Genomic DNA, 8,045 nt, shown 5'->3' with positions numbered 1-8,045 from the left:
GCTTCCCTCAGTCTTCTCTTCCCCGCCGGTTCGTCATCATTCTCCACTCATTCCACATCTGTGAGCCTACTTTGCTCCCTGTTTAGTTGCTGGAGTTCCTGCCACTTCTGTGTCTCAAGTGAAGCCTCTGCTAGCTGCTGGATTTCAGGCTACCTCTCTGCTTTAAGTAAGGCCTCTGCTAACTGGACTGCCTGCTACCCCTGTGCCCCAGGTTTGCTCTCTGCTCTGTTGCTGGACTGTCTGCTACCCCTGTGCTCCAGCAGCCCTACATCTCAAGAACTCTCTCTGGTCCTCCAGCTCCTGCTCCCATCTACACTCCAGTTCCAGTCCAGTACAGCCTCTCTGGTTTGCTCATCCGCTACTCATCTTTCTTTCAATAAACTCTCAGAAATAAGCTCTGTGAGTGTGTGTGTGCTCTGTCTAGGTTCATCAAGACTAATCACGACAATAGTGGTTGCCACAAAAGATAACTTGCCCGAAAAAACAAAATATTTTATGTTCATAAGGAAAAATAAACGTTTGTATACTACAGATTGTTACAGTAGATTGCAGATTGTTCCTTCTGTCATGCTTGGCCCCAATAGGGCCAAGCATGACAGAAGATGGATAGATGGATGGATCCACTGACCCCGCTCTGAAAGTTTATGTGGCCTAACACTTCGTAGCGGAGTTGCTGTCATTGCCAAACGCTTTAATTTTGTTGTGATGCAGTTGACTGAAGAATATTTAGGAGTGAGGACATTTCATGACTGGATTTGTTGCCCAGGTAGCATCCTATCACAGTTCCACGCTGGAATTCACTGAGCTTCTGAGAGCAACCTAGTCTTTCACAAATGATTGTGAAAACAGTCATAGATGCTTGATTTTACACAACTGTGGCTATGGAAGTGATTGGAACACCTGATTCCAATAATCTGGACGGGTGAGCAAATATTTTTGGCAAAATAGTGTATGGCCAATGCACTTAAGGTTTAAGGTTTTTTATTTTGAAATTCCATATCAAATCTTAATGAGCTTTGTTGAGCCTCATCTGGAGGTGTTGTCCTGTCCTGCTAAAGTGGCAGCATCAATTGATTATCTACTATTTAGTTGCTAGAGTGACAGCAACTTAGGTGAAAATTACTTAATATGTAGAGATTTCTAATGGCTCTTATTTTGAAATGCCACATCAGAATTGTCTGAAACTTGTTGAGCCACATCTGGGGGTGTTCTACTGTCATGCTGAACACCTCCAGTGTTCAGCATGGTAGTAGAAAACAGCAAAAATTTAGTCAATCTAGAGATTTTTAAATGCCTTTATTTTTAAAACACAAATGATGTAGATGCAGTTTGATGAATAAGTTCTGAAGAACATCATCTGTCATCTGTAAGTGAAAGTAGTCAGCTGTAAAATAAAACAGTGTTTTGAGAGTTTTTTAGGCTAAAGAGTGTCACATAAAGTATTGCATTAAGCATGGAAACATTTTTAATATATGTAAATATGTGTGGAAACGCGTGGTAGATACACCGCAAACATACTGCTTTTATTTTGAAAAGTAGTCTCAGTCGCCTCTGCCGTAATCCTTAGTGTTTGCAAGACCAAAAAAATCAAGTGAGGGCTCACTTGACCGCAGTGAAATACTGACGTTGTTAATGTCAGAGTAATACATAATTAGCTGTTCTCCAGTGTTTCATTGTAGACTGAGTTGTTTGTTAAGGAATAGATCCCCAGGTGATTTCACATCTTAGTATTTTTTATCATCTGTAGATTCGGTTCCAATCATTAGTCATTGTTCTGTTCATTATGATTTATGTAGCTTATTCTTGTTTATTTTAGTTCCATATTTTTCTATTTCTCTTGTTGCATTCCACTTGGCTCAGAAATCCAAAACAGGAGGTGGGAATGGAGTAAACTTAAGTAAAAAAACGTTCCAGTTAACACAGAGAAATTAGGATTCCAAAAAAAAACAAAAAAAACAAAAACTTAGGATTCCAATATGACGATGGGCAGGAAAGCTGTTGTTTTTTGTTTGTAGTACCTGTTATAAACGTCCTTTAAAGCTGTACTTTCCTCATGCAAACGGCACTTTTAATTTGTTGCAGCCGCTACAACTATTTTCGACCCACTCTTACAACTGTGTCTTGTATGATAAACATGTTTCGTCTCAGCTTACTGTTGTTAATGCGAGGGCTGTCATAAAAGATCTAACAAGCGGCCCTAAAAATTTCTCCGTCTTTCCGAGGGGAAGATCCGACCATAGCGGCCGTTACAGTTGATTTTTCTGATTGGAATATCGGGATTTCCTATTTCCGACTGCAAATGGAATGCAACATCTCTCTTCAGTTTAGTCGTTAGTGGGTTTATCTTGTTATTGAGTCTGTTTATTTATTATGGTCTTCATTTCTTCTATTTGACTCTTTATTTGGTCTATTTATTGAGTCTTTACTTATGATCTTTGTATTATGTTTAGAGTACCCCCCCCCCGTCTGTTCGGTCTCCTTCAACTCAGCCTTCTTGCCCTCATTAGCTCCTGATTCACTCCAGCTGCTCTTCGTGCCTTCCTTTTCCCTCTCCTAGCAGGTCTGAATTCAATCTACAGTTAAGCACGTTATAAGTGTGAACCTCTTATGCCCGTTAACATTGAATGCAATACGAGGTAACCCGACACTGGCTTGAGAAAGGTTTGAGTGGAGGGAAGTGAGAGGGGAGCCGGACGGCGTTATACCATGCGCATGCTCTGCCAGATATGCGTTGGCTGCAGTGGGAATACACAATAACAGCATATCGCTGAAGAAAACAGATTGAATATGACCAACACAGCTACTTTTTATGATATTTGGGCACGTCGTTAGAGTTGGATCCTTGTGTGGCCCATGGGCACAGAGAACAATAGACTTAGCTGTAAAACCTGAATGCTGACCCAGAATGAGTTAGATGTAAATTACAGCTGATTACTCTTCCAACAAAACATGAAGGTTTACTCTAATGAGCATCACCAGGTTCATCATGTTGAACAGATGCAGGGAGACTTCCATCTGAGCTACAGTTACAATCAAAAGCTCTGTCTCTGACGGAAACCAGTAGGAACCTTTTCTGAGAGCTTCTAGCTGGATTTGAATCCTGATGTGAAAAATGTACATTGCTTGGATCAGTGAAAATCACAGCATTTATTCTAAACATGATCATAATACATTGATTCATCCACATCCATATGCACATAAGTGTCATGGTTTTTATATGTCTTGCCCACATGCAGACACAATACAGAAGACAGAGTGCAGTTTAAAAGTGTTTATTAAAGGGTTCAGGTACATGGATCTCACGGGTGTGGAGATCCGTCGAGGTCTGAACGTCAATGCCGGAGGAACTGTGGGAAGAGGAGGAGGGTGTTTACGAAAGACTAAACCAGATAGAAAATCCCAGAAGCCGAGGCGCTTACCGTTTAGTTGAGTGAACCTAACCGGGGAGGGGAAGGTGAGGGAAACTCTGAGGCCGAGTGTTCACAAGGATGGCTGGTGGTTAGCAGCTGGAGGGCGGACTGATGGCAAGACGGCGAGGGATCCGGAGCGAGCCACGACAGACAGGGGAGACAGACAGCTTGACCAGAGATCAGAGGGAACCAGCAGAATCCAGGGAAGTGAAACCTCGAGCCCAGCTGGGTAACATCCAGAGAGTACGAGGGGGAATGCCAGAACAACATCTGAGCTTTGGGGATTCTTGGAAGCTGGTTTGTCGAGCGAGATGTCAAGACGGGTGAGTAATCCAAACACAAAACTACAAGAAAGGCAGGAGATCCAAATATGTCAGGTTCCAAAGTTACAAAAAAACTCACAAGTTCAGGTTTGCAGGATCAGGTCAGAGGCCACGTCGTACCACGACTTCCATCTGTCTGTGCCTTCCTTAAGACACCAGTGAACAGCGCTCCCAACGAGCCGCAGATGTGGGCCACGCCCCCCAGCAAACTAGAACCACCTGTGGAGCAGAGTTAGAGCACCGGCCAAACAGAGAACCCTGACAATAAGTACTTCTGGCTTTAATTCAATTCAATTTACCAGTCAAGAGTGGAATAAATAAGGTTTTAGCCAGGCACATGATATGCTTTCTAAAGTTATAAAGAAATCCTCAAAGCTGTTTTCATCGCTTAACTTGTTCAATTTTTACTCCTGAAAAGAAGGGAAACTGCTTCACCTGATTTGACAAACGACGGTGCTGCTTCTGGTTATAATTTATCCAAATCCATGTCATCATGAGGCCTTCCCTGAGATACATGCCTCACGCCTGCAGAGGAGTGGGCCTGGACTTGCAGTTAAAACAACTAAATTGGTGTTGGATACCCTCAAACCTTTGATACTGATGTATAATGTCTTTCTGCAGCTGTACCTCAAAAGCTTTCTGTTGTTTGGGCCTGAAGGATATTTGCTAGGTCTAATATAGTTGGCTCTCTGCCCTGTCCATCCTTCCCATCAGCTCCACGATCCTCATTCTCCTAATGTGCATTTCCTTCCTTATATTGTTGTGCCATCTAGCCATGTGAAAAAATTGCATTGAATTGGAAACAAATGAAACAGGAATTTTACAGGCACAAAGAACTGCCCCCTCAGCAGGGTGCTGTTACTATAAAGCCATGCTTCCCACAGACAGACGTCCTCATTTCCCGCTGTTTCGTTGAAACAGCATTGGTGGGAAACTCATCCTCTGCAAGCAGAGGACCCGACTGGGTTTGAAGAACTGCCGACTGGATCAAGGCTAAGTCTGCAGTCTAACTTCTGCGTAACCAGACGCCGGAGTAAAGAATCCGTCAATGCCGAAACCAGTCTTGTGTTTTTTTTCTCAGCTGTTGCAGGGAGCTGGCTCTAGACGGCGCAGAGCGGCCTCTTGCCTGCAGCCAGCACAGGATCCAGTTTCCCTAGCTGAGAGCAAAAGCTGAGCTGAAATCGCCCGCTGCAACCGGGTCAAAGACCCGCATAAAGGACCCCGGAGCGGCCTGCTCCAACCGCCACGTTCCGGCTAGCACATAGCTACCACACGTTGCTGAACTGACACAGAGGCACTGACAGGTTTGGCAAATAAATAAAAAGGGAAAGTACAGGGCAGTCAAACTTTTTTACAGCAGCAGGCCACACACTATCAGGTAGGAGGGTGCACTTATGTCGGTGCCCGAGCCCCAGAGGGGATAATTTTGAAAAATAGTCTCCCTGATGTATTTTGGAAGCTTTTAATACAGGTGATTATTTAAAGAATAGAGTTAGAGTGCATGTTTTAAATTGAATAAAAGGCAAAAAAAGAAGTGAATGATCAATTCTTCAAAAACATCCTTTTTTATTATTATTCTTAAAACATTATTTTTTCACTTGATGTAATCATCATGTTTTAACAAGGTAAGGTAATCTCCATTTGCATAAAATTAGTTGAATTTGAATTATTAGCACTATATAAACAGAACAGATTAGGTATATGACAACTTACTAACTTCAATCAGAACACCAACAATGTTTTGATCCAGGTTTTTCGCGCATGCGTGCGGGACTGGTAGGCAAAAGGCAAACACAATGTTGGACGAAAACAAAGAAAAAGACGAGTTCTCAATGTATTTTTATTCTTTAAATAACGTATTACAAGATCGTTATAAGAGTGAATTGATGGTTGATGGTATCCGATTGCCAGATCCATCCAGCAAAAGCCTGAAGGGATGGAGCGAGTCTGTGAAATGCTGGCCAAGGGTTCCGTACAGCGACATATACAGCTACCTTATAGACCAGTTCATTGTTATTGTTTTGATCCGGGTTTTTCGCGCATGCGCGTCGGACTGGTAGGCAAAAGGCGAACACAATGGCGGATGCAAACAAAGGAAACGAAGAATTCTCGACGTATTTTTCTTCTTTAGATAACGTATCACAAGATCGTTTTAAGAGTAAGTTGATGGTTGATGGTATCAGATTGCCAGATCCACACAGCAAAAGCCTAAAGGGATGGAGCGAGTCTGTGAAATGCTGGCCAAGTGCTCCGTACGGCGACATATACAGCTGCCTTATAAACATGACAGGCCAGTACAGACGAGAGAGCATGAAAGCCACGAAACCACTGGATGGCTACAATTATTTTATATCGGGACATAGGCACCAGCAACCCCTGTGACCCCATGAGGGGTTAAGCGGGTCAGAAAATGGATGGATGGATGGATGGATGTTCAGACATGTTTGTGTAACATACGAAAGCGGAGTCGGACACAGACAGCGCCTCAGCAGAGAGGAAGACCCACCACCAGTAGGTTAAAAACGTCCACAAAGGATTATTTTGGTGTTTTGGTCTTATTAATCCTTTTCACAGACTCATGCCAGAGGGTTTGCATACATTGTACATGTACGTATACTGTTACGAAACGTTTACTTCTTGACTTAAGTATATATATCCTATTTTTTTATTCGTATAATTATTTAAGTAGAACAACGACCAGTCCAAAATTAAGTTGTATTTACCGGAGATGAAGTGTAGACAGCAAATTCTGTCGTGGTATGATGGCTCCCACAGTCGATTGGGAGTGTCTGCCACTCCCAATTAGGATTCTTTTCATTGAAAATATCCTTTTTTTTTCTTCTTTCTTCGGTAAAAGGAAAGAAACGTACATCCGACGATTTGGAATGCCTCTTTGTGCAACCGGGAGCACAACAAGTGGTAGGCATTGTTTAGATTTCAAAAATAAACTAAAAGTACGCTCTAATTCACCCGTTTTGTCATGGTAGACGAGAACAGTACTGTTTTTGCCTACCAGCAGGACCCGGATGTAGCTCGTGACGTCACGCGTGAATTGGTCTATAATCGGGGAAATGTAGGCGGCGGCAAGAGCTGCTGTAGACGGCGATTTGCCGCCGTTGACCGGCTACTTATGACTGCCCTGAAAGTATGGTGTATTTAGAAGATTTACTTAATGCGTGTTCACGTGTTTTTAAAAATGTGGAGCTAACCGACATGGCTCCTGTTAGCATTTTGAAACCATGCCACACTGATGTAATTCGAGTGTGTTTTTATGGTTATAACAAACGTTATCTGCACAAGGGTTTTATACATTGATGGGATATTAATGTTTGTGTTATCCGGTCCGCTCATTATGACCAAAATAAACTGAAGCTTTTTAAAGTTAGCATTGAATGTCCGCTAGCAAAAATGCTCTTAGCTTCCTGGATAACATACAGCATAACTACGGTTCGTTTCAAACATAATGTTTATTTTGTTTCGGTCCACCATCATTCAATAGTGCTACGAGCATTATTACTGCATTAATATGGAGTATAAATGTCGATTTAATGGTGTTTTTGTATAACTTTAGGATTAACCGATTGTAGCAAATGATCACTACAGCGACCCATAGCTACCCAGAGATATAATTGCATCAATAAAATCAAGCTTTCTAAAGTTTACTGATTTTACTGAGAAAATCATTGTATAAAATGTTATTTTATCAAATAATGTGAATGTGGACCCAGTATTCAGACAGACGGGGGGGGGGGGGGGCAAAAAGACTGTGTTGTCCCGGGCCCTACCAAAGCTGTCAGCTGGCCTGCTCTGATGTTCTTTTAATGAAACAATATTAGGTAGATTGGACAACACGGAAGTAATAGCAGCATCAATGTTAACGCTTGCTTCCTCAACGAGCCGCCATTGCTATAAAAACAGTCTCACGTCATGGTCGCGTCTCCGCTACGTCACATCTATGAAATGCCAGCCCTGTGTCCTGATTGGCCAGAACATAAAATTGGTTGGAGAAATCACTTTCTACCGGCGATGTCCCAGAAGTATGTGAGTGGAGCTAGGCGGAGCAACATACAGCTGGCTTTTGTCAGGTTAGTTATAAACAGACATACACATCATTTAACAGTGGCTTTTAAAGAGGAAAAAGTTGTTAGAGCCATAAATAGAAAATATTTAAGTTATTTGTATGATGGTTTGCTTTTTATTTTTATCATATTTAGTAAGAATATTTGTTCAGGCCATTTTATTGTGAAGTTTAGTTTTACTTTAAAAGGCTTGCTTCCTGTCGAGCCGTATATTGTATTAGAAAAAACTATGG

The 8,045-nt window shown here is 42.1% G+C and overlaps 1 long non-coding RNA gene across 1 annotated transcript; it reads right to left on the bottom strand.

Annotated features, from left to right (window-relative positions):
- Window positions 1-3,132: 3,132 nt before the first annotated feature.
- On the bottom strand, window positions 3,133-3,569 carry LOC118562191. Its single transcript, XR_004930502.1, has 2 exons — window positions 3,420-3,569; window positions 3,133-3,347 (listed from the first exon to the last, which is right to left on the bottom strand). It is a non-coding gene; the product is annotated as an uncharacterized LOC118562191 (long non-coding RNA).
- Window positions 3,570-8,045: the final 4,476 nt, after the last annotated feature.

This window comes from Fundulus heteroclitus, unplaced genomic scaffold (genome assembly GCF_011125445.2).
Source record: "Fundulus heteroclitus isolate FHET01 unplaced genomic scaffold, MU-UCD_Fhet_4.1 scaffold_817, whole genome shotgun sequence".
Classification (NCBI taxonomy): Eukaryota; Metazoa; Chordata; class Actinopteri; order Cyprinodontiformes; family Fundulidae; genus Fundulus; species Fundulus heteroclitus.
The sequence above is the reverse complement of the archived record's forward strand: the minus strand, read 5'-3'. Positions and strand labels throughout refer to the sequence as shown.